The following is a 27,527-nucleotide window of genomic DNA, read 5'->3' on the forward strand; positions in this document are numbered from 1 at the left end:
GGCTCACTGCAAGCTCTGTCTCCTGGGTTCATACCATTCTCCTGCCTCAGCCTCCCCAGTAGCTGGGACTACAGGCGCCCGCCGCCAAGCCCGGCTAGTTTTTTGTGTTTTTTAGTAGAGGCGGGGTTTCACCATGTTAGCCAGGATGGTCTCGATCTCCTAACCTCATGATCCGCCCACCTCAGCCTCCCAAGGTGCTGGGATTACAGGCGTGAGCCACCATGCCGGCCTATCATCTTTGTTTTAAACTATAAACTAAGTTCCTCCTAAAGTTAGTTCAGCCTACGCCCAGGAATGAACAAGGACAGCTTGGAGGTTAAAAGCAAGATGAAGTTGGTTAGGTCAGATGTCTTTCACTGTCTCAGTTACAATTTTGCAATGCTAGTTTCAATGTCAGTTTGTACCATATGAAATTGCCAATATTTGATCACTTTTGATCAATAGAATCCATTTTTTTTTTTTTTTTTTTTGAGATGGAGCTCTGTTGCTCAGGCTGGAGTGCAGTGTCATGTTCTCAGCTCATTGCAACCTCCTCCTCCCCAGTTCAAGAGATTCTCCTGCCTCAGCCTCCCGAGTAGCTGGAATTACAGGTGCCTGCCACCACGCCCGGCTAATTTTTATATTTTTAGTAGAGATGGGGTTTTGCCATGCTGGCCAGGCTGGTCTTGATCTCCTGACCTCAGGTGATCTGCCGCTTCAGCCCTCCAAAGTGCTGGGATTACGGGCATCGGCCAGTGCACCCGGCAAGAATCCATAATTTCTAGTGGTTCTTTCTAACTTTTTGAAAGTAGAATGGATAGAAGTTTACTAAAATTATACACTAGATGTGTGGGATATGAGAGGAGTGAAGGAAAATTCCCAATGCTTTTGAGCTAAGCACATGGTAAGAATAGAGTTGTCATTAACTGAGACAATGGAGAGCCCATGGCTATTAATTGGACACTTCTGAGCTAGTCAGCTTTAGTTTACTGAAGTCTAAATTCAGGCAGCTTTTGGCCGGGCGCGGTGGCTCACACCTGTAATCCCAGCACTTCAGGAGGCTGAGGTGGGCAGATCACGAGGTCAGGAGATCGAGACCATCCTGTCTAACACGGTGAAATCCTGTCTCTACTAAAAATATAAGAAAAAAAAATTAGCTGGGCGTGGTGGCGGGTGCCTGTAGTCCCAGCTACTGGGGAGGTTGAGGTAGCAGAATGGCATGAACCCGGGAGGCAGAGTTTGCAGTGATCCGAGATCGCGCCACTGCACTCCAGCCTGGGAGACAGAGTGAGACTCCATCTCAAAATAAAATAAAATAATAAATTCAGGCAGCTTTTTTGTTGCTGTATATTAGTGGTCACAAGTGAACACTGGATAATATGCACAATTCATTGTAGATCCATCCACATTGCTGGCAAAAATAATCAAGCTTTCCTGTTACACTGATTGATACTGGGTCTGTGTGGTCATCTTCTTATAAGAAATATGGTCATCTTCATAGAAGAATAACTTTATATCTTTTATATAACATGGTTTGAAAAATGTGATTTCAACTTTGTCATCGTGCTGCTTCTTTCAACTTTTATTGTCTAAGCTCATTTTCTTCGTTTTATTATATTCTTTCATGACTTCCTCTCACTCTAAATCAGTTAAGATTCAGCTAGAATATATGTTGGTACATACAATTTGGAAAGATTGTCTTTATGTTCTGTGATCAAATGTGAAAAATAGAACCATGGAGTCAAAACAGAGTAAGGCTTTACTGTTTTTTTTTTGAGACAGAGTCTCCCTCTCTCGCCCCGGCTGGAGTGCAATGGTGTGATCTTGGCTCACTGCAACATCCACCTCCCGGGTTCAAGCGATTTTTCTGTCTCAGCTTCCCAAGTAGCTGGGATTACAGGAGTCCACCACCATGCCCGGCTAATTTTTTGTATTTTTAGTAGAGACAAGTTTTCACCATGTTGGCCAGGCTGGTATCGAACTCCTGACCTCAAGTGATCCACCCGCCTCGGCTTCCCAAAGTGCTAGGATTACAGGCATGAGCCACCGTGCCCGGCCTGGCTTTACTGTTTTGTAAAACTGCTTTCAGGAAGTAATTAAGGTAGATACACACAAGCCCAAGTTGAACAACATTATATCTCACTTACTTTGAATGGCCTAGTCAGGAATATTGTATATATCCATAAACGTGAAAGTAAAACATTTGACGATGTATTTTCTTTAGGTGTGTTAAGATATAAGGCCAGGCTGGGCATGGTGGCTCATACCTGTAATCCCAACACTTTGAGTGGCTGAGGTGGGAAGATCACTTGAGCCCAGGATTTCAAGACCAGCCTGGGACACACAGTGAAACCCTGTCTCTAAAAAAAAAAAAAAAAAAAATTATCTAGGTGTGGTGGTGCGCGCCTGTAGTCCCAGCTACTCGGTAGGCTAAGACAGGGAGGATCACTTTAGCCCTGAAGGTTGAGGCTGCAGTGTGCTATGATCATGCCACTGCACTGCAGTCTGCAAGACAGAGTGAGATTCTGTCTCAAAAAAATAATAATAATAATGGTATGAGGCCAGTTCATCGCAGTAAAAAATAATATTGTGGAAAATCTATAATGTTGAGTTAGATTCAACTTAGAAATTAGCAAACACTGATAACTACTTGTCAAAAATGCTGATAATGTACTTTTAATAGAGGTCACAGTATTTGTCTAGAATGAGTTAAAGGTAAGAGTCTATACCTTTGCTGTGACTTTATCTTTTTGCCTGATTAGTGTCTCTTTGATATATATCTTTCTATACTGTAGGGGCTGATTTCTTCTGTGTTTGAATTTATGAGGGAAATAGAATTGGACTGAAAAGGTGTTAGAGAATTTAGAGAAATACTTAAATGAATCACTCAGTTTGTTTAAATTTAGAAACAATAAAAGCTGTTTGTTCAGGCTACTATTTTCAAGATACCATGTTGTGTATGAGCATAAGTAGTGCCCCAGGTTGCTGGAAGGCAGGCTTGGTTTTGTTTTTGAGAAATGTTTTAGTTGAACAATTTTTAAAAGAAGAATTGATCCACATGTTTAACATTTCACTCCCCCAGACCAGCGTGGGCAACATGGTAAAACAGGAAAGGAAGATGAGAAATAATATTCTCCTATTATTATGGAAACATACCTTTAATATATGGCCGTTGACTGAATGCTTAGTTTTACTTATCATTCTCCTTCTTTTTTGTTAGACTCTTAGCCTTCTTCTCCCTGCCCTTAAAGACCCTATAAGAGAGAAAAACAGGTATACAAGTCAGTTGCCATGGTGCACAACTGTAGTTTCAGCTATTCAGGAGGCTGAGGCATGATGATTGCTTGAGACCAGGAGATCTGGGCTGCAGTAACAATCATGGTGCCTGTAAGTAGCCACTGTACCCTAGCCTTGGCAAGTGAGACCCTGGCTCTTGAAACAACAAAACAAAACAAGTACACAAATAAAGCAAGTAATATAAGGCATGATATGGCGTAACAGAGATGCTTTTGTGTTTTAAGCATTTTTACTGGAGATTAATGAGTGGATGTGAATTTTAAGGTGTGCTCCAAGGTACCCAAGGGGTTTCCATCAAGATGCATCAGAGGTTGCTGATGGGATTGGAAACTTATCCCCTTTACCCCCACTCCTCTACACACATGCTCACACAGAGCAGCTCCACTTTTATCTGTTTTATAAATTGGGTTTTTGTGTAGCACTGTGAAAAGAAAGTGTTCTTTTTGTTTGTTTGTTTTGGGTTGGGATGGGTTTGAAAGTGTTCTTTTAACCATTTTTTTTTTTTAAACCACAGCTGTAATAGAAAGAGCATGAGCTTTGGAGTAAGAAACATCTGAGTTGAAATTTTAGTTTTGCTCTTAGATGATGCTTACCTCATCCATCACCATAAGCTCTTCCTTGTTTCTCAATTTTGATCTTCATTTTGAGGGTCAAATGAGAGATGTGTAGAGTGCCTATTGCATTGACTGATCAAGGATTCCTATTAGATTGGAAAACTGTGAGTTCTATTAAACTATTTTTTATATCATAGATATTATTTTAAAACCTTGAGAAAAGCAGGTTCACATATTTATTAAGCTGATGATTACATTTTTTAACTTAGCCCAAGTTTCTTTATGTAATTTGGCCTAAATATATCTGAGATCCTTTAAGCCATCTATCGATATTTGTACTTGATCATCGCATCATAGTGATCTCACGATGTTGAGATGTTCAACTCCTGAGCCCTTGGGGTAGCCAGTGCCCTCTAGCGGGTTGGTTTGTCTTAGCAACCTTGAGCAGCCTTGTCCGTTTACCCTAGTGTGCCATGTAAATAATATCATTTCCTAAATATGCCGTGAAGACATTGATTTAAAGAAGCATAGATGATCCTTCCTGTTTTGTTTTTCTCCTCGTCTGTTCTTTCTCTTCTCACTTTCTTGTCTTCAAATCCCCTGGTTTAAGGCCAAAGAAATCAGTAGACTAGCCGAGCGCAGTGGCTCAGGCCTGTAATCCCAACACTTTGGGAGGCCGAGGCAGGCGGATCACGAGGTCAAGAGTCCGAGACTAGCCTGACCAATATGGTGAAACCCCGTCTCTACTAAAAATACAAAAAAAAAAACTAGCCGGGCCTGGTGGCGCGCACCAGTAGTCCCAGATACTCGGGAGGCTGAGGCAGTAGAATTGCTTGAACCCAGGAGGCAGAGGTTGCAGTGAGCCGAGATTGTGCCACTGCACTCCATCCCGGGCAATAGAGGGAGACTCCGTCTCAAGAAAAAAGAAATCAGTAGACTAGAGGGTAGGCAGCATAAGCAATTTGATGATGGGAGACAGTCCATTTCTTTTTCCTGTACCTCAAGCCCTATTTAGATAGACTTTATTTACATATTAAGGAAAAAAATATGTTTTGACAAGTTGACTAGTTTCCTCCTGGGTTTCCATTTTCCTTGAGCAAAATCTGCAACAGTCTCATGTAGATGGGGTAAATGGGTTTATGTGTGGGGGTCCATGCCACATGAAGAAGTTAGATGTGCACTAGTTTCCATAATAGGAACAGCAAGAATTGAAACAGAAAGGAAATAGAAACCAGTGCAGGGTGTCTAGGCAAGATGAGAAAGCAAATTGCTTGGAATATGAATTGCATGATGACTATTGTAATGCTTCTATTATTTTCTGAAAAGTAAGAATGTCTTTATGTTGAGCTTGAACCAGAAGGATTACTGAGTCCATTCTGTGTTCAATCTGTAAAGAAATAAACTAAAACAGGTGAACATTGAAAATGTTACAATGTCATAATTTGTTTTTTAGCCCAATCACCACTTTTCTGATTGCAAAGTAAGTCCTTCAGTCAAATCCATTGTTTGTCTGTGGTTCTTATGATTAACTTCCTTAAACTCAAATAACGTTTGAAACTCAAATAACATTTTAAGGATGTTTTTAAATAAGCATTATTCTAACGGTGCAAGGACATTTTTTAATGCCTTGCCTTCTCTTGCCTAGGAAATAGAAGGCAGAATTAAGACTTGAAACATCATTTTCCTTTCTTTTAAGTGATTATTCAGTATTTTAGTTGGTTGTAAACAGACATTCCTCTTTTGCTTATGATTACCTGATGATAATTCAAGTTAAGTCATTGAGATAATAAATCTCATACATTGATTTGATGAGAGAAATCAGTGTTAACGCCAAACCATGTTGAAATTGGTCTTAGAGATATAAGCCATTTTGCAGGAGTGTGTTTTTGACTAATCATGCCAGAGAGAAATTAATCGAATTGTGGAATATTACACTTTGCATTCATGAAAGAATGTGATAATGCCACTACTCTTCAAATGCATGAATGTGACTGAAGGGAACAGTAATTATCTGCATTCCTTTCTACTTTAGGAGCCAGTGTATCCTGACCTTGTCCGTGATTGTAATCACCGTAACTTGATTAGAGATTTTTTAAATTATTTTTTAATTGACACATTTTAATTGTATTTATTTATGGGGTACAATCTGATGTTTTGATACATAGCTATATTATGATACAACCAGTTTAGCTAGTGTATCCATCACCTGTGCATTTATCATTTCTTTGCAGTGAGAAATTATATAGGATACAATATTTTGCTGTTAAACATAGTTACCCTACTGTGCAATAGAACACCAACATTTATTCTTACTATCTAATTGTAACTTTGTACCTATTGACCAGCCTCTCTCCATCCTTCCTTCCTCTTCCTCTCTCCAGTCTCAACCACTGGTCTATCCTTTTTTGTTTGTTTGTTTTTTGAGATGGAGTCTTGCTGTGTCGCACAGGCTAGAGTGCAATGGCGCGATCTCGGCTCACTGCAACTTCCACCTCCCAGGTTCAAGCGATTCTCCTGCCTCAGCCTCCCGAGTAGCTGGGATTACAGGCACCTGCCACCACACCCGGCTAATTTTTGTATTTTTAGTAGAGACGGAGTTTCACTATCTTGGCCAGGCTGGTCTCGAACTCCTGACCTCGTGATCCACCAGCCTCGGCCTCTCAAAGTGCTGGGATTACAAGCGTGAGCCACAACGCCCCGCTGCCCACTGGTCTATTCTTGATTACAGTTTTCTTTTTTTTTCTTTCCTTTTTTTTTTTTTTTTTTTGAGATGGAGTTTCTCTCTTGTTGCCCAGGCTGGAGTGCAATGGCATAATCTCGGCTCACTGCAATCTCTGCCTCCCGGGTTCAAGCTATTCTCAGTCTCCCGAGTAGCTGGGATTACAGGCACCCGCCACCATGCCTGACTATTTTTGTATTTTTAGTACAGACAAAGTTTCACCATGTTGGCCAGGTTAGTCTCGAACCCCTGACCTCAAGTGATCCACCCGCCTTAGCCTCCCAAAGTGGTGAGATTACAGGCATGAGCCACCACGCCCGGCTGATTACAGTTTTCAAGATGTCATGTCATCCTTGCTGTTCTAAACATCACCCAAAATTGGAGAAAGAATAGTGGTAAAACAGTAGCGACATTAAACTTAGGTAAAGCTTCTCAGTGATATTATTAATAGAATCAGAAATAAATGACGTTTTCTTATAAGGATTCAAACACAGAAAATCTTCAAGAAATACCAGTAGCTGTATTTTTTTTCCCTTCTGAGCCAAAGGTTAGATTGGGAGGACTGTATTTTGATAGACTCCTTATGACATTTTAAAATAAATTATTCAGATCTAGAAAGTTGACTCTGAATATTTTCCATTCATAATTTTGAGAATTTTCTAAAATTGATGAGCAAACAGTTATGCAGTAAGAAAAAGATTGTATAGAAATTGATAATTTGTTCTCTTTCCATTTATCGCTGATGCTCTCTTTCTCACTTCTACAAATAAAAAGTTTCAAATCTTTGTTCTTTGTCTCTTCCATGGCAATATAGAAGTTATAAGGTAATAAATCAAATTTGGAAAAAGATCTTTTTTCCTACTCTAATTGTAGGGCTTTAACTCTTATAGAGAATCAGAACGTTAAAGTACTTCTCATATAAAATTCCCTTTTTTTTTTTTTTTTGAGACGGAGTCTCGCTCTTTCGCCCAGGCCAGACTGCAGTGGCGCTATCTCGGCTCACTGCAAGCTCCGCCTCCCGGGTTCATGCCATTCTCCCCTCAGCCTCCCAAGTAGCTGGGACTACAGGCGCCCACCACTGCACCCGGCTAATTTTTTGTATTTTTAGTAGAGACGGAGTTTCACCGTGTTAGCTAGGATGGTCTCAATCTCCTGACCTCGTGATCTGCCCACCTCAGCCTCCCAAAGTGCTGGGATTACAGGCGTGAGCCACCACGCCCGGCCAAAATTCCCATAATATTATTTCAAAATAGAATTAGTGCCTAGTATAACACCTAGTACTGAGTAGGCACTCAGTCAGTATCTGTGTAGGAAGGAATAGATGGGACATGATAAATATAATTGATAATAAATATTGGCCGGTTGCAGTGGCTCATGCCTGCAATCCCAGCACTTTGGGAGGCCGAGGCAGGTGGATCCCCTGAGGTCAGGGGTTTGAGACCAGCTTGGCCAACATGGTGAAACCCCATCTCTACTAAAAGTACAAAAAATAGCCGGGTGTGGTGGTGTGTGCCTGTAATCACAGTTACTCGGGAGACTGAGGCAGGAGAATTGCATGAACCTGGGAGGCGGAGGTTCCAGCGAGCCAAGATTGCGCCATTGCACTCCAGCCTGGGTGACAGAGTGAGACTCTGTCTCAAAAAAAATATATATATATATATAATTGATAATAATAATTGATAATATTAAATAATAATATTAAATATACTCTTGAAAGACTATGTTTTTCTGCTGCTAGACATACTACTTTGTAACCAAAAAAGCATACTTATTTGTTTTTGTGAAACATTCACAACATAAATGGTTAAACAGCATAAAGGACCATATGTTTGAGTGTTACCTCTAAATTAACTAACTGTAGGCACTGAAGGATTTCCATGAACACAGGACTTTTAGTACTAAAACTAGGGGGTCTATCCCAGGCAAACTAGAACAAACTGATCACCCTTAAAATTATCTCTCAATTTGGCCAGGCGCGGTAGCTCTTGCCTGTAATCCCAGCACTCTGGGAGGCCGAGGCGGGCGGATCACCTGAGGTCAGGAGGTCGAGACCAGCCTGGCCAATGTGGTGAAACCCTATCTATACTAAAAATACAAAAATTACCCACACGTGGTGGCGGGCGCCTGCAGTCCCGGCTGCTTAGGAGGCTGAGGCAGTAGAATCGCTTGAACCCAGGAGACTGAGGTTGCAGTGAGCCAGGTTGGTGCCACCGCACTCCAGCCTGGGTAACAGCGAGACTCCGTCTCAAAAAAAAAAAAAAAAAAAAAATCTCTCAAGTTGAGGCTGCCTTGAATGTAGGTTAAGCTTTCTGGATAACTTCTTACATTAAAATTTTTGGATAATTTACATTACAAACTGAGTCAAATGAAAGATCTTTTATTTTACTTGAAATATATAACATATTCAGCATAGAAGGAGTAAAAAGAAAAGTATAAAAAATATTTTCATTAAAAGCTAAGTCTTTAATTTCTGATGGAATTAGTAGAGATTTTATTACTAATTCATTTAGTATTTATGAGTCCACTATGGTTGTCAGTTATCCTTTATGACATAATTTATAAGATTACTGATAGGAGCACATTTTCTAAGCTGAAACATTTAGAATACCATTATACAATTCTTTAATAGCTGGAGACGGAAGAGAGAGTGCTAGATGGAGAATTAACCTCTGAATCATGTTATGCACTAGGGACTTAGGGTTACTTTTGGAGTAGTATGGAAACAAATTTAAGAATAGAGTGTGCAGTACAACTTTATAACATGGCTCATTTTCAGTGTCAGAGATCAAATAATGTGAAATATAGCATTACTGTGCAGTAAAAATCCAAAATAATGCAGGTAGCATATGATATAGGCATTATCATAGCCCTTAACGCACAACAAAAGGTGTTTATTATTATCATAATGTTATTTTCCCTAATATTTCTTTGCTTTAATAAATTATTATTGCAAAATAAGTAATATAAATTAAATGAATTTACATGTCATTGCATTCAGATTTACATATATACATGTGCATGTACGTTCACATACATTCACATATGTATGTGTTTTTGTTGTGTTGTTATTTTTTTTTTTTTTTTGAGATGGAATCTCGCTCTGTCCCCCAGGCTGGAGTGCAGTGGTGCGATCTCCGCTCACTGCAAACTCCACCTCCCAGGTTCATGCCATTCTCCTGCCTCAGCCTCCCGAGTAGCTGGGACTACAGGCGCCCACCACCAAGCCCGGCTAATTTTTTGTATTTTTAGTAGAGACGGGGTTTCACCATGTTAGCCAGGATGGTCTCTAGTTCCTGACCTCATGATCCGCCCGCCTCGGCCTCCCAAAGTGCTGGGATTACAGGCGTGAGCCACCGCGCCCGGCCATGTATGTGTCTTAAATGGCTATTTGCCAGATCTTTAAAGTTGCCTTCCAATTTTGGCTGAGAATCATCTTAGAAACTGTTTTGATTTCAGGCATATATATACAAATGACATGCTAGTTTATACCTTTAAAAGTATATTTGCATGTGGCATAATTTGGAAGGATGTAATTTTATTAAAGTATTTGGATTAATAAATGTTAATGTCAAATCTAAAAGCCCACAGCAATGGAGTTGAAAATTTAATTTTAACTAAATTTTAATGTATTCATCAAATACATGTTCCACAGTATTTAATGAAGATATATTGTTTATAATTCACACTTTGCAGACCCCTTTGAAGACAATAAAGGCATACTTTTAGGACAGAAAATATTCTACATAGTTTGTGAATTGGAGCCAATGTTCTCTTGAGTTTATTCTTCTTATTTTTAATGCAATTTAAAAAATGTATTTAGGGCACATTTCTGTAAGTTTAAGCATATGATTCTTTATGGGAGAGTAGAAAAAGAAATCAAATATGTTTTGCAAGGTAGAAGAAAAGCTGAACATAGGATATAGAAGGGGCAATGCCAAAAGGAAACGAAATGAGGATGGGGAAGGGCCATATTTTTAATTACTTCCAAAGGGCACTGGTGTATGTTTTATAACCATTCATCTCTGTTTTTATGAAGCACTAACTCCCTGAAGCACAAAAATTACATGTGTGTGCCTGAAGGCATACAGAAAGAAAACACCAGAAACCATAGCTGACTCTTAGTCACTGGTTTAATATGTACAGTTTTGGAGAGGTCTGGGAGTCTATCTGAATCTACTGATTTTGATTAGTTTTTAAAGAATGAAAAAACAAACAAAAAAAACCCTTTCATATGAAACCTACCACTCAAAATTTAAGTTGGATTAGAGATAGTGCTTTGAGATTTCCTTCCTGACTAAAAAGTAGGTTGTTGATAGCAAAAGATCTTTTGCAACTCTAGTATTTGCTGTAAGCTATGATATATTCCTACAAGTACAAATAGAAATATTTTAACATTTATTCCTAAGTTTATCCCAGTTCTTTTTTTTTTTTTTTTTTTGAGAGAAGTCTCACTCTTATACCCCAGGTTTGATTGCAATGGCTCAATCTCGGCTCACTTCAACCTCCGCCTCCCAAGTTCAAATGATTCTCCTGCCTCTGCCTCCCAAATAGCTGGGATTAAGTCGCCTGCCACCACGCCCGGCTAATTTTTGTATATTTTAGTAGAGACGGGGTTTCACCATGTTGGCCAGGCTGGTCTCGATCTCCTGACCTCAGGTGATCCGCCCACCTCAGCCTCCCAAAGTGCTGGGATTATAGGCATGAGCCACCGCACCTGGCCCCTGAGCTTACTTTTTAAGAACTGGCATAGGCCGGGTACAGTAGCTGGGATTACAGGCGTGAGCCACTGTGCCCGCCCTATGCCAGTTCTTAAAAAGTAAGCTTGGCCGGGCGCGGTGGCTCACGCCTGTAATCCCAGCACTTTGGGAGGCCGAGGCGGGCGGATCACGAGGTCAGGAGATCGAGACCATCCTGGAGAACACGGTGAAACCCTGTCTCTACTAAAAATACAAAAAATTAGCCGGGCATGGTGGCGGGCGCCTGTAGTCCCAGCTACTTTGGAGGCTGAGGCAGGGGAATGGCGTGAACCCGGGAGGCGGAGCTTGCAGTGAGCCGAGATCGCACCATTGCACTCCAGCCTGGGTGACAGAGTGAGACTCTGTCTCAAAAAAAAAAAAAAAAAAAAGCTCAGGGGCCGGGTGCGGTGGCTCATGCCTATAATCCCAGCACTTTGGGAGGCTGAGGTGGGCGGATCACCTGAGGTCAGGAGTTCGAGACCAGCCTGACCAACACGGAGAAACCCCATCTCTACTAAAAATACAAAATTAGCCAGGAGTGGTGGCGCATGCCTGTAATCCCAGCTACTCAGGAGGCTGAGGCAGGAGAATCTCTTGAACCCGGGAGGCAGATGTTGCGGTGAGCCGAGATCACGCCATTGCACCCCAGCCTGGGCAACAGGAGCGAAACTCTGTCTCAAAAAAAATAAATAAATAAATAAGTAAGCTCAGAAAAAGAGGCTCTTTATAGGCTAAATCAAATAACTTGTTGAACCTAATTTTTAAATTTGGCTCTTATTTGTGTACTCAGTATTTAGATCTAATTTGACTCTGATAATAACCAACTTTAAGTGAAGCAGCTACCCTTTGGTGCCTACAGATGACTCTCCTTTCAATAGAACATATTTAAATAGATGACAGTGATATTTTCTATGATATTCCCATTCGAGAAGCCCCTTGCTGTGGTTCTGGCAAGGCTTCCACAGCGGGTGATGTGGGGCTCATGAGAGGGGTGCCTTACTTACTCCTATAGAAAGCTATAATAAAAGGAGCAAATAAATACCTCTTGTAGCTAAGAATCTGATGTACCACTTAATATTTTCAGGTGGCAACTGCACTGTCATTTCATATAAAATTCCTTTCATTAACTATAAAAAACATTGTCTGCCTGCCAGCTGTTTGGAAAGCATCGTAAGATCAGGAAAATGACAAAACAGCCCCTCATTCACAGTAGATATAATGAACTAGTCAAATAGTACATTTTTTAAATCTATCTTTTGCAAAAAGAATTTTTGCTTTTCATCTCATGCGTTTTTGTTTTTAATGACGGCATCTCAGTTTTTGTTCTTGTTTTTTTCTATCTAAGCTAATAAACAGATTGTGATAGTCTGTACTTAAGCACAAAAGTTCAAGAGATCTGGAAGAACCTGCATATAGTAGAGTATAAAAGGCCTGTGCAACTTAGACTCATATATATCAATGCCTACAGGAAAACACCACAGGTCAGCTCTTTGTATATTCTCTAGTCAGGTAATGATAACCTAAACTATCTCTATGAGACTGCTGAAAAGTTATCGAAGTAAATTATTTTTCTTGTCTTTTTTTTTTTTTTTTTTTTTTGAGGTGGAGTCTCTCTTGCTCTATCGCCCAGGCTGGAGTGCAGTGGCACGATCTTGGCTCACTGCAACATCCACCTCCCGGTTCAAGCGATTCTCCTGCCTCAGCCTCTCGAGTAGCTTGGCTTACAGACACCTGCCACCACACGCAGCTAATTTTTGTATTTTTAGTAGAGACGGGGTTTTGCCATGTTGGCCAGGCTGGTCTCGAACTCCTGACCTCAGGTGATCCGCCCACCTCGGCATCCCAAAGCGCTGGGATTACAGGCATAAGCCACCTCACCCGGCCAGTAAATTATTTTTCTTAAACATGTATCATTCATCTTAGAGTGTAGAAACATTGACCCTGGTGATGACCATTGTTATTTGTGCACATGGCTGTGGATGAAGAGGTAAATGAACAGCCTCCATTGTCCACTGCCTGCATGTGGAGGAGGCTCTGTGGTTGGCCTTATGTCTGATGAGTGCAGTCTGCATCTGCAACTCTGCTTCTTACAGCCATAATTTGCCTAATAGTATTGCTCAAGGAGAGAAAATACATATCCATATCTTCAGGAATATAGGACCATCTGGTGAGAATTACTTTTAATGGCTACATTGAATATTAGTAGTTGATTGTTAATACAGAGAGTAGGAAGGACATTATAATGCTCAATAGTTGTCCAGTCTGGGCAGTTACTCAGCTGTCTTAGACAAGACCAAGTTTTGCCTTTTTTAGTTTTTCATCTTAATGTTATTTTATTTTATTTTATTTTGAGATGGATTCTCACTCTGTCGCCCAGGCTGGAGCGCAGTGGCGTGATCTCGGCTCACTGCAAGCTCCGCGTCCCGGGTTCACACCATTCTCCTGCCTCAGCCTCCCGAGTAGCTGGGACTACAGGCGCCCGCCACCGTGCCCAGCTAATTTTTTGTATTTTTAGTAGAGACGGGGTTTCACTGTGTTAGCCAGGATGGTCTCAATCTCCTGACCTCGTGATCCGCCCGCCTCGGCCTCCCAAAGGGCTGGGATTACAGGCATGAGCCACCGCGCCCGGCCTAATGTTATTTTAGGTATTTTAGGTGTGGTGCCTAGTTTTCAACTCTTGTTAAATATTTGTTAATGCATAATTCTAAGAGGTTTCATTTAAACTTGATCTACTTTATTTAATCTAAGGTATTTGCAGTATTGTTTCTGTTCTTTAATTTAGTAAAAGGAAAGTTAATTATTGTATTCTTTGGAGTAGGAAGTCTTTGTGAATTTAAATATTTGTTGTATAGAAGTCTAACAAAAAATATTCTTTTTAAAATATGGTCAAATACAAATTGAAAGCAACTACATCTGTAGAAAATTTTTCATAAAAATCATTGACTGAAGGAACAAAAGCATGTCATTGTATATACCAACCCTTCTTTATGCATTATCCACTAAAATGACATTTCAAAAGATTCACAGTGGGTAGCATATGGAATACTCCATAAACACTGATTAGATTTAATAATGTTTGTATCACTGTTTGGGAACATGTACAAGGAATGCGACCGCCATATATTATTAACATCAAAATAACTCAGAAGAAAAGCTCCTAATTAAAGCAGGGCTGGTTTAGAGACTTAGCAAAATTGCAGCCAGAAATAACCACCTACCCACCTGCCCGGGACTTGGGGCTTGCTTTCATGCATGCAAAACAGACTTGATTCTTAGAGCTTCAAGATAGCTGCTATGAAAATTATAATGGGCTGTGACAATACCATTTTCAGCCCGTCCAGATCTGCACCAAACCTAGTTTCAGAAGGACAACACTACTCCTTGAGTTGAGGTTTCAGCCAAGTAGCATCAAAGGAAAGCAAGTTTGTGGTTTGCAGTTCTGCTGAGCTGCACTCAGTGACTCTGCATGATTGATTAGTATCCTTTTGCTTTGCAAATGTGCATATATTAAGTTCAGCATTGCAGTTTGCAAAGATTCACTCATGGCCTGCCATGGTAATTGATGCACACCTTTCCTAGGGAGCAATGTATGAGTTTTTTTGTGTTTTCACATAAGAAGTCTCTGGACTATTTTTAATTGGTCATCTCTAGAAGAGGGAAACAGGAGCAGATTAAAAGTATGCAGGAAAAGGAGGTTGTTCTACAAGCAGTTTAAAAATCTATTTGAAAAAGATCCCCACCACTTATAAACTGAATAGTTATAATTAATTTGTGTCCCTGCATTCTAAAATAAGAGTACTCAACAGGTTTTATTTTTATGGACAAGTATCTGTGGGCTTAGGAAATTTCTTTCTTTCTTGTCTTTTTTTTTGAAGATGGAGTCTCACTCTGTCACCCAGGCTGGAGTGCAGTGGCGCCATCTCTGCTCACTGCAACCTCCGCCTCCTGGGTTAAAGCAATTCTCCTGCCTCAGCCTCCAAAGTAGCTGGGATTACAGGTGCCTGACACCCCGCCCGGCTAATTTTTGTATTTTTAGTAGAGACAGGGTTTCACCATGTTGGCCAGGCTGGTCTCAAACTACTGACCTCAGGCAATCCGCCTGCCTCAGCCTCCCAAAGTGCTAGGATTACAGGCATGAGCCACCGCGCCCGGCCTAGGAAATTTCATTGTTATTAGTTGTTGTTTTTGTTTTGTTTTTATTTTTGTTTGAGACAGTCTCGCTCTGTTGCCCAGGCTGGATTGCAGTGGCACAGTCTTGGCTCATTGCAACCTCCGCCTCCCCAGTTCAAACAATTCTCATGCCTCAGCCTCCTGAGTAGCTGGAATTACAGGTGCCTGCCACCACACCTGGCTACTGGCTAATTTTTGTATTTTTAGTAGAGACAGGGTTTCGTCATGTTGGCCAGGCTGGGTTCGAACTCCTGACCTCAGGTGATCCACCTGCCTTGGCCTCCCAAAGTGCTGGGAGTACAGGCGCGAGCCACTGCACCTGGCCTAATTTTTGTATTTTTAGTAGAGACGGGGTTTCACCATGTTGGCCAGGCTGGTCTCAAACTCCTGACCTCAGATGATCTGCCAGTTTCTGCCTCCCAAAGTGCTAGGATTACAGGCATGAGCCACCACACCCAGCCTGTTATATGTTTAACCCTTTTTCCAAGTTGACATTTCCCTGATACTTTGGCTTTTTAAATAGCATACCCTTCCCCACAATTCATTTAATGAATCCCTTCTTAATTCACTTAAAAACAAAGATGTTCCTCCAGAAGCAACCAGTTTTTTCTGTATTGTTTAGGGATTGTGTTTTCTGGTTTTGTAATAGTATCAGAACATATAGGTAAATATTATTTTGGAGTCTAGTTTAATCAGATCACTCTTTTGCTATGGAAATATGTTACTAGCTTCTTAACAGCCAGGCGGGGTGTCTCATGCCTGTAATCCCAGCACTTTGGGAGGCTGAGGCAGGTGGATCACTTGAGGTCAGGAGTTCAAGATCAGCCTGGCAAACATTGTGAAACCCCATCTTTCCTAAAAAAACAAAAATTAGCCATGCATGGTGGCGCACGCCTGTAGTCCCAGCTACTTGGGAGGCTGAGGTTGGAGAATCGCTTGATCCCGGGAGGCAGAGGTTGCAGTGAGCTGAGATTGCACTGCTACACTCCAGCCTGATACAGAGTGAGACTCTGTATCAAAAAACAAACAAACAAACAAACAAAAAACAACTATGTTATTAGCTCCTTAAGTTCTAAGTCATCTCATTGCTTTCTCTGGACCTAGCATCTATCATTGCTCTTGTTTACATCTCAGTAAACATCTCAGTTTCAATCTGATTTAGATAAATGTGATTTTTTAAGCTGAAATTCCTAAATCAGTAGTAAGTCTGCAAATATTTTAAAGATTATTTGCCATGTTATTTTAGATACTTATCCCTATTTTTCTGCTTTTAATTAGAAAAAATAATTTATAAACTGGATGATGTTAAAATATATAAATAATTTATTAATTTCATTCATAAAATGAGCTCTAATATATATACTTCTTATATTTCTAGACTAATATACAGCCACATTCATCATTTTTTCCTAGTACATTAGTATTTTTATCTAAATTAATTTTCACCCGCTAATGAATATTAGGAAGCACTGTACATCATTAAAAGTATTTATTCCAAGATGATTTCCCCAAATGTGTTACTATGTAAACATACTCTGTTTACCCCTCCCTTTCCATCAAAAATAGCCTTAAGCCATCATGATAAAAATGATACTGTATTTATGGACAGGATAAATCAAACACAGTGAAGATGAAAGAATCAGATTAGGCATTCCATTTGCTTACTCAGTATGGTTTCTCTTATGCCCAGGTTTCCATCTTTACAGAACTTATTGGGCATGTTTCACCCACACTGCAATGTAACTGATTTTCTTTTCTCTGCCATCTGCTGTTCAGTTAATATGTGTTTGGATGTGTGTTTTATGCAAAATAACTAACAGTCTAACATTTTGGCACATTTTGCTCTTATGTCTTGACAATGTCTGGGCATTTGTACATAAAAGAGATATATTTTTGTTTTACATGTAAGTGAGTGAAAATCACTTTCCCCCACCCACCTCTCTAAAATGAGAAAACACTGAGAGGCTAAAAGGAAAGAGCCCACATTTAAAAAAGAAACAAACATTAAATCTTACTTCAGAGTGATTCAAATATTGATATCCAATAGAAGCATATATGAATAATTAGAGTGTCTTGGTTTTTATTTTTTTGAAACTTCACTAAACTGGACACTGGTGTATATAACCTGTTCTATCAGTTGTTGGAGCTTTTCTCTACGTCTGAAAGTCTTTAGACCAGCCAATGACTACTTTCAATATTCTGAGGGAGTAACATGTCCTCCAAGGCACCAGGACATTACAAAAGGGAGAGCACATGTGAGGGAACGAGCCGGGTTGTCCACTTATGGTTGGCTCGATCATAGAACTTTTCTCTTGTAGTTAATACCTCTAATTCCATTGCTGTTTTCATAGTAACTCTGTGTAACACTTAGAAGCCTTTGCTCGACATTGTCACAAAGTAGCTCTAAAATGTGGATCTCATAGTCTATCTGGGCACATCTATTGGCATTTTTTCTGCCCTCCCTGCATTCTTAGACACACACACACACACACACACACACACACACACACACACACACACACATGCTTTCTCTGGGCTCTAATCAAAGCCTTTGTATAATGAATTGCCTAGGGGAGAAGGAGAAAGTCACTGACCCCTCTCTCCTGAACTTGCACAGAGCCATATGACTACTCAAACATAGAAATAAAAATTTAGATTTGGGGTGTGTGTGTGTGTGTGTGTGTGTGTGTGTGTGTGTGTGTATGTGTGTGTAGAGTTAGTGACCTAAATAGAAGTTTGCCTATTTTTTCCTTTATTGTGGTAAAAACACATAACGTGAAATCTACCCTCTTAATAAATTTTTGAATGTACAGTACATTGTTAATAATAAGCACAATGTTGTACCACAGATCTCTAGAAAATTTTCATCTTGCATAACTGAAACTCTACACCTACTCAATAGCAACTCCCCACTTCCCTCACCCCTCAGCCCCTGGTAGCCACCTACTCTCTGTTTCTATGAGTTTGACTACTTTAGATACTTCATATAAGTGGAATCATACAGTATTTGTCCTGTGACTGACTTATTTCATGGATCGTAATGTCCTCAAGGCTCATCCATGTTGTAACATATGACAAGATGTGTTTCTTTCTTTCTTTTTTTTTTTTTTTTTGAGACAGAGCCTTGCTCTGTCACCCAGGCTGGAGTGCAGTGGTGCAATCTTGGCTCACTGCAACATCTGCCTCCCAGGTTCAAGTGATTTTCCTGCCTCAACCTCCCAAGTAGCTGGGATTACAGGCGCCCGCCACCACGCCCAGCTAACTTTCGTATTTTTAGTAGAGATGGGGTCTCACCATGTTGGTCAGGATGGTCTTGAACTCCTAACCTCAGGTGATCTACCCACCTCAGCCTCCCAAAGTGCTGGGATTACAAGTGTGAGCCACTGCACCCAGCCTTTTGATGTCTTTGTTTTTAAAGACTGAATAATATTCCATTATATGTATAAACCACATTTTCTTTATTCCTTGAAGGACATGTAGATTCTTTCAACTTCTTGGCTCTTGTGAATAATGCTGCATTGAATATAGGAGTGCAACTATCTCTTCAAGATCCTGCCTTTTTCTTTTTTTCAGTCCAAGAGCTGGCTTTGAATAACACATTGACATTGAAATATATATGGTTCCTAAGATCATGTAATTTTTTGAGATGTCAGAAACACCTAGAGACAGCAAACACATTAAAGATAGATTCACAGTTCTAGTTTATATCCATGTCACAAACTGAACACTACTGAAGCTATTTTGTTATTGTTTGTTTTCCTCAAGCAGAAAATTTTCACAGGGCACATTTTTATCTCTAACAAAGGAAAGAAAAGAAAAGAAATTTTCACAGGGCACATTTTTATCTCTAACAAAGGAAAGAAAGAAATACAGTGGAAGTAATGCCACTGTATTCAAATAGCTTCTTCCACATAAAGCTAAAAATGTCTTTCAGAGTTAAATAATGCAGTTTCATATTTAAGACATACATTAAATTGATACTAGGAAAAAAACACAAAATCCACCAGTGACCCAGTAAAATTAGTAAATTCTTAATGTATGTATAAGTATATACACATACATACCTACACATACACAGAAATGCATATATTTTAGGGAAACCTTAAAAGAGAAAAGGAGTTGCTGAACAGCTTAGGAAATACAGTACAAACAAAAAGCAGTATTGTCTGCAAAAAAATTTTTGTTGCAAAAGTAAAATTTTCCTAGTGGAAATTCTGGTCCAGAGTTGGGCTATTACCTATATTGAATAAATTCAGGGAAACATTCTGAAATGTTTGACTGCTATGATTGAAGTATTATATTAAAGTACTTTATATCCTGAAATGCACTTGTTTTCAACCATGCAAACAGTTTTATTAAGTAGGAGGATATCAGGGTTAAGGTTAAGTTTACATGACCATATGAGAAAATTTATATAAGGTGATGGCATGAATGGATTCTGATCTTCAAACTAGACAACTAGAAGTTGGAATTCTAATGTCAGGGGTATCAAACAGCCCACATGGAAAAGAAATGAGAGTCTTTAATAAGCAATTGGGTTAGAAAATATATAGTATTTCAACATCATTATTTTATTTCAGAGTAACATGTCTGTCACTGAGATAGTTTACTGTAGGTTAAATTCAGTATGAGGTTGCCATGTACTTGCAAGGTTCTTAACCCTGTTTTAGAGATCATAAGACATAAAAGTGTGCAAAATATATTCATTCTAGAATAGGGAGTTTCCTACACTAAACAACCAGCTTAAATAATATATTCAAGTGTTTTCATGAGAAAAAAATCAAAATACTTTTTATCAAGATGTTAGTGCTTTCATTTTACCTGAATACTTACAGAATCTAGCATTATACAGCTGGAAGGAACCTTGCAGAATTTCTACTCAAATTGCTTTATTTTGTATCTGCTGTGAGGGATGTAAATTCCACAGATCATCCTGTATATATATAAAAAGGGCTAAATCTCTTACCTCAGTTCATAGATCTTTTGAATGCACAGAATCGGCTCTTATCTTTATTAGTAAACTTGATTTGGAAGACATTTCCTTTTTCGTTGCCACTTCTTTACCTCATTGGTGATTTTAGTTAAGTAAGCAAAGATAAACAAGAAGTGGAAAAGCAGTATCAGCTGAATTGAAACCACTACTTAGATTGAAAAAGCATGATTGGACACTATCTATAATTCAGTATAATTCTCAAACCTAAAATGGGACATTTGAAAATAAGTGTAGGAAAAATACTTATAAAATGGGAAAAATGGAAATAAAATGTCCAAAGAATTCAGAAAATTATACTAAAGGGTCCAATCAAACCCAAATATGTACATATTCATTCCAAAACAACAGACATATCAGAAGTACCTGGTACCATAAAAATTAAAATAGGTCTCCCTCTCCCTCTCCCTCTCCCTCTCCCTCTCCCTCTCCCCTCTCCCCTCTCCCCTCTCCCCTCTCCCCTCTTTCCACGGTCTCCCTCTGATGCCGAGCCGAAGCTGGACGGTACTGCTGCCATCTCAGCTCACTGCAACCTCCCTGCCTGATTCTCCTGCCTCAGCCTGCCGAGTGCCTGCGATTGCAGGCGCGCACCGCCCCGCCTGACTGGTTTTCGTATATTTTTGGTGGAGACGGGGTTTCGCTGTGTTGGCTGGGCTGGTCTCCAGCTCCTAACCGCGAGTGATCTGCCAGCCTCAGCCTCCCGAGGTGCCGGGATTGCAGACAGAGTCTGGTTAACTCAGTGCTCAATGGTGCCCAGGCTGGAGTGCAGTGGCGTGATCTCCACCCGCTACAACCACCTCCCAGCCGCCTGCCTTGGCCTCCCAAAGTGCCGAGATTGCAGCCTCTGCCCGGCTGCCGCCCCGTCTGGGAAGTGAGGAGCGTCTCCGCCTGGCCGCCCATAGTCCGGGATGTGAGGAGCCCCTCTGCCTGGCTGCCCAGTCTGGAAAGTGAGGAGCGTCTCTGCCCGGCCGCCATCCCATCTAGGAAACAAGGAGTGCCTCTTCCCAGCCGCCATCACATCTGGGAAGTGAGGAGCCTCTCTGCCCGGCCGCCCATCGTCTGAGATGTGGGGAGCACCTCTGCCCTGCCGCCCAGTCCGGGATGTGAGGAGCGTCTCTGCCCGGCCGCCCCGTCTGAGAAGTGAGGAGACCCTCTGCCTGGCAACCGCCCCGTCTGAGAAGTGAGGAGCCCCTCCGCCCAGCAGCCACCCCGTCTGGGAAGTGAGGAGCGTCTCCGCCCGGCAGCCACCTCGTCCGGGAAGGAGGTGGAGGGATCAGCCCCCCGCCCGGCCAGCCACCCTGTCCGGGAGGTGAGGGGCGCCTCTGCCCGGCCACCCCTACTGGGAAGTGAGGAGCCCCTCTGCCCGGCCAGCCGCTCCGTCCGGGAGGGAGGTGGGGGGGTCAGCCCCCCGCCCGGCCAGCCAACCCGTCCAGGAGGGAGGTGGGGGGGGTCAGTCCCCCGCCCGGCCAGCCAACCCGTCCGGGAGGGAGGTGGGGGGGCCAGCCCCCCGCCCGGCGAGCCGCCCCGTCCGGAAGGGAGGTGGGGGGGTCAGCCCCCCGCCCGGCCAGCCGCCCCGTCAGGGAGGGAGGTGGGGGGGTTAGCCCACCGCCCAGCCTGCCGCCCTGTCCGGGAGGGAGGTGGGGGTTCGGCCCCCCGCCTGGCCGGCCACCCGGTCCGAGAGGTGAGGGGCGCCTCTGCCCGGCCGCCCCTACTGGGAAGTGAGGAGCCCCTCTGCCCGGCCAGCCGCTCTGTCCGGGAGGGAGGTTGGGGGGGTCAGCCCCCCGCCCGGCCAGCCACCCCGTCCGGAAGGGAGGTGGGGGGGTCAACCCCCCGCCTGGCCAGCCGCCCCGTCCGGGAGGTGAGGGGCACCTCTGCCCGGCCGCCCCTACTGGGAAGTGAGGAGCCCCCCCGCCCGGCCAGCCGCCCCGTCCCGGAGGGAGGTGGGGGGGTCAGCCCCCCGCCAAGCAAGCCGCCCCGTCCGGGAGGTGAGGGGCGCCTCTGCCCGGCCGCCCCTACTGGGAAGAGAGGAGCCCCTCAGCCCGGCCAGCCGCCCTGTCCGGGAGGGAGGTGGGGGGGTCAGCCCACCGCCCAGCCTGCCACCCTGTCCGGGAGGGAGGTGGGGGGTCAGCCCACCGCCCAGCCTGCCACCCTGTCCGGGAGGGAGGTGGGGGGGTCAGCCCACTGCCCAGCCTGCCGCCCTGTCCGGGAGGGAGGTGGGGGTTCGGCCCCCCGCCTGGCCAGCCGCCCCATCCGGGAGGTGAGGGGCGCCTCTGCCCGGCCGCCCCTACTGGGAAGTGAGGAGCCCCTCTGCCCGGCCAGCCGCCCCGACCAGGAGGGAGGTGGGGGGGGTCAGCCCCCTGCCCGGCCAGCCGCCCCGTCCGGGAGGTGAGGGGCACCTCTGCCCGGCCGCCCCTACTGGGAGGTGGGGAGCCCCTCTGCCCGGCCACCACCCCGGCTTGGAGGTGTACCCAACAGCTCATTGAGAACGGGTCATGATGACAATGGCGGTTTTGTGGAATGGAAAGGGGGGAAAGGTGGGGAAAAGATTGAGAAATCGGATGGTTGCCGTGTCTGTGTAGAAAGAGGTAGACATGGGAGACTTTTCATTTTGTTCTGTACTAAGAAAAAATTCTTCTGCCTTGGGATCCTGTTGATCTGTGACCCTACCCCCAACCCTGTGCTCTCTGAAACATGTGCTGTATCCACTCAGGGTTGAATGGATTAAGGGCGGTGCAAGATGTGCTTTGTTAAACAGATGCTTGAAGGCAGCATGCTCGTTAAGAGCCATCACCACTCCCTGATCTCAAGTACCCAGGGACACAAACACTGCGGAAGGCCGCAGGGTCCTCTGCCTAGGGAAACCAGAGAACTTTGTTCACTTGCTTATCTGCTGACCTTCCCTCCACTATTGTCCTGTAACCCTACCAAATCCCCCTCTGCGAGAAACACCCAAGAATGATCAATAAAATAAATAAATAAATAAATAAATAAATAAATAAATAAATAAATAAAAAAGAATTTCCTTCCTTTTAAAAAAAAAAAAAAAAATTAAAATACACACACACTCACAAAGACTGCACAATATAATGAGAAACATCATCTCAGACACTTGGCATCACCATTTCTAAGTAATTTCATAACTGTATCCAGTTATTCTTGAATCTGTAGTAATATTTCTTTTTTTTTTTTTTTTTTTTTACTATTGTGAAATTGGGGTTAATGTCTTTTTTTTTTTTTTTTTTTTAATTGATCATTCTTGGGTGTTTCTCGCAGAGGGGGACTTGGCAGGGTCACAGGACAACAGTGGAGGGAAGGTCAGCAGATAAACAAGTGAACAAAATTCTCTGGTTTTCCTAGGCAGAGGACCCTGCGGCCTTCCGCAGTGTTTGTGTCCCTGGGTACTTGAGATTAGGGAGTGGTGATGACTCTTAAGGAGCATGCTGCCTTCAAGCATCTGTTTAACAAAGCACATCTTGCACCGCCCTTAATCCATTCAACCCTGAGTGGATACAGCACAGGTTTCAGAGAGCACAGGGTTGGGGGTAAGGTCACAGATAACAGGATCCCAAGGCAGAAGAATTTTTCTTAGTACAGAACAAAATGAAAAGTCTTCCATGTCTACCTCTTTCTATACAGACACAGTAACCATCTGATTTCTCAATCTTTTCCCCACCTTTCCCCCCTTTCTATTCCACAAAACCGCCATTGTCATCATGGCCCGTTCTCAATGAGCTGTTGGGTACACCTCCCAGACGGGGTGGTGGCCGGGCAGAGGGGCTCCTCACCTCCCAGTAGGGGCGGCTGGGCAGAGGCGCCCCTCACCTCCTGGACGGGGTGGCTGGCCAGGCGGGGGGCTGACCCCCCCACCTCCCTCCCGGAAGGGGCGGCTGGCCGGGCGGGGGGCTGACCCCCCCACCTCCCTCCCGGACGGGGCGGCTGGCCGGGCGGGGGGCTGACCTCCCCACCTCCCTCCCGGACGGGGCGGCTGGCCGGGCGGGGGGCTGACCCCCCCACCTCCCTCCCGGGGCGGCTGGCCGGGCGGGGGGCTGACCCCCCCACCTCCCTCCCGGACGGGGCGGCTGGCCGGGCGGGGGGCTGACCCCCCCACCTCCCTCCCGGACGGGGCGGCTGGCCGGGCAGAGGGGCTCCTCACTTCCCAGTAGGGGCGGCCGGGCAGAGGCGCCCCTCACCTCCCAGACAGGGCGGCTGGCGGGGCGGGGGGCTGACCCCCCCACCTCCCTCCCGGAGGAGGTGGCTGCCGGGCAGAGACGCTCCTCACTTCCCAGACGGGGGTGGCTGCTGGGTGGAGGGGCTCCTCACTTCTCAGACGGGGCAGCTGCCAGGCAGAGGGTCTCCTCACTTCTCAGACGGGGCGGCGGGGCAGAGACGCTCCTCACATCCCGGACGGGGCGGCAGGGCAGAGGTGCTCCCCTCATCTCAGACGATGGGCGGCCTGGCAGAGACGCTCCTCACTTCCCAGATGTGATGGCGGCCGGGAAGAGGCGCTCCTCACTTCCTAGATGGGATGGTGGCCGGGCAGAGACGCTCCTCACTTTCCAGACTGGGCAGCCAGGCAGAGGGGCTCCTCACATCCCAGATGATGGGCGGCCAGGCGGAGACGCTCCTCACTTCCCAGACGGGGTGGCAGCCGGGCAGAGGCTGCAATCTCGGCACTTTGGGGGGCCAAGGCAGGCGGCTGGGAGGTGGTTGTAGCGAGCCCAGATCACGCCACTGCACTCCAGCCCGGGCGCCATTGAGCACCGAGTTAACGAGACTCCGTCTGCAATCCCGGCACCTCGGGAGGCCGAGGCTGGCAGATCACTCGCGGTTAGGAGCTGGAGACTAGCCCGGCCGACACAGCGAAACCCCGTCTCCACCAAAAAAATACGAAAACCGGTCAGGCGTGGCGGCGCGCGCCTGCAATCGCAGGCACTCGGCAGGCTGAGGCAGGAGAATCAGGCAGGGAGGTTGCAGTGAGCTGAGATGGCAGCAGTACCGTCCAGCTTCGGCTCGGCATCAGAGGGAGACCGTGGAAAGAGGGAGAGGGAGACCGTGGGGAGAGGGAGAGGGAGAGGGAGACGGAGAGGGAGAGGCTCTGTAGTAATATTTCTTAAACTCCTTTTTGCCCTAGCTCTGTCACTGTTCAATAAAACTAGATTCCCCAGGGACCTTCCCTTTGGCAAAATTCACACTGAGTACAGTTTTTGTTTCATTGATATTTGTAGTAAAATCATCCTTTATAATCATTGAAACTGTTAGCACAGACTGCAGGATCTGATAGTTTGCTCTGTAGTTAGATATTTCCAAAATATCCTATATTTGGGGAGAGTATATCAAGGCCAAGCATATTCGGACTAAAGGAATGTCCACTGAACCAACAAGAATGTTAAGGGAGCCTTGTTAAAGTACTGTCCTGATCTCTATCCGATTGGCTAAGAGGAAGTCTTCCTGTCCTTGCTCCTTGTACTTCTTACTGCTTTGTACTTCTTACTGCTGCCATGCAACCTGATCTCCATTTTATCAAGGAGCCTATATACTTCAACTGCCTATTAGATTTCACTATCCCAGTATTTCACAGATACCACAAACTCAATTTGTTTAAAACTAGTCATTATTCTCTGCCCCCAAAATAGTGCTCCCTTACTTGTTTCTCAAGTTCTGATAAAACACAAGCTCACACAAAACATACTAAGAGTCACCCAGGCTGTAAAACTCAAGGGGTATTGTCAATATTCCCCTCTCTCTAGCCACTAATATCTAGTCAGTCACCATGTTCCATGGATTCTACTTCCTTCATATTCCTTTTTTTTTCTTTGAGATGGAGTCTCACTCTGTCGCTCAGGCTGGAGTGGAGTGGTGTGATCTCCACTCACTGTAACCTCCGCCTCCCAGGTTCAAGCGATTCTCCTGCCTCAGCCTCCTGAGTAGCTGGGATTACAGGCATGCACCACCATGCCTGATTAATTTTTGTATTTTTAGTAGAGACGGGGTTTCACCATGTTGGCCGGGCTGGTCTCGAACTCCTGACCTCAGGTGATCCGCCCGCCTCAGCCTCCCAAAGTGCTGGGATTACATGCGTGAGCCACCGCCCCCGACCCATATTTCTTATATCTATCCCCTGCTTTCCATTTGCAGTACTGTTCTGTTAGCTTCCCAGATGCTATCCCTATGTCCAATCTCTCATCTCTCCAAATTATCCTTCTCCTGTTGCCAAACTAGATTCCTAAAAACAGGTACGGTCATGTTACTCCTCTGATTAAAAATATTGATAACTCATCACCTACAAAGGAAACTTGAAAACATTAACATGCATTTCATTCCTTTTCAGGCTTATCCCCTCTATAGCTCCCTGCTTGTGCAAGCTACCTTATCTCAGAATAGTTCCAGTTCCTTAACAATTCTAGATACATTGAGGCCGGGCACAGTGGCTCAAGCCTGTAATCCTAGCACTTTGGGAGGCCGAGGCGGGCGGATCACGAGGTCAGGAGATCGAGACCATCCTGGCTAATCCGGTGAAACCTCGTCTCTACTAAAAATACAAAAAAATTAGCCAAGCGTGGTGGCGGGCGCCTGTAGTCCCAGCTACTCGGGAGGCTGAGGCAGGAGAATAGCGTGAACCCGGGAGGCGGAGCTTGCAGTGAGCCGAGATCGCGCCACTGCACTCCAGTCTGGGCGACAGAGCAAGACTCCGTCTCAAAAAAAAAACAAAAAACAAAAAACAATTCTAGATACATTGAGACCTTTGCTCATGCTATTCTCATTTCCTGGAGTGTCTTCTCTCTGGATAGAAAAGTCCTTTCCATACCTCAAGATGGAATTTGGAAGTTACTTCCTTGTGAAACTTCCTAATGATTCCAAAGTCAGGCCTTTCTATGTGAAATTTATTTTACCACATGCTAGTTAAAAAAAAAAAACAAAACAAAACAAAAAAAACCAGAGCAGGCACGGTGGCTCACGCCTGTAATCCCAGCACTTTGAGAGGCTGAGGCGGGTGGATCACAAGGTCAGGAGTTTGAGACCAGCCTGGCCAACATAGTGAAACGCCGTCTCTATTAAAAATACAAAAAATTAGTCGGGTGTGG

At 44.1% G+C, this 27,527-nt stretch overlaps 1 protein-coding gene across 6 annotated transcripts in view; it reads left to right on the top strand.

The window, feature by feature from the left end:
- Nucleotides 1–27,527, top strand: part of DIAPH2 (diaphanous related formin 2) — a 914,723-nt gene that overhangs the window by 627,276 nt on the left and 259,920 nt on the right. The gene's annotated exons all lie outside the window — the stretch shown is intronic.

Source organism: Gorilla gorilla, chromosome X (genome assembly GCF_029281585.2).
Source record: "Gorilla gorilla gorilla isolate KB3781 chromosome X, NHGRI_mGorGor1-v2.1_pri, whole genome shotgun sequence".
Lineage (NCBI taxonomy): Eukaryota > Metazoa > Chordata > Mammalia > Primates > Hominidae > Gorilla > Gorilla gorilla.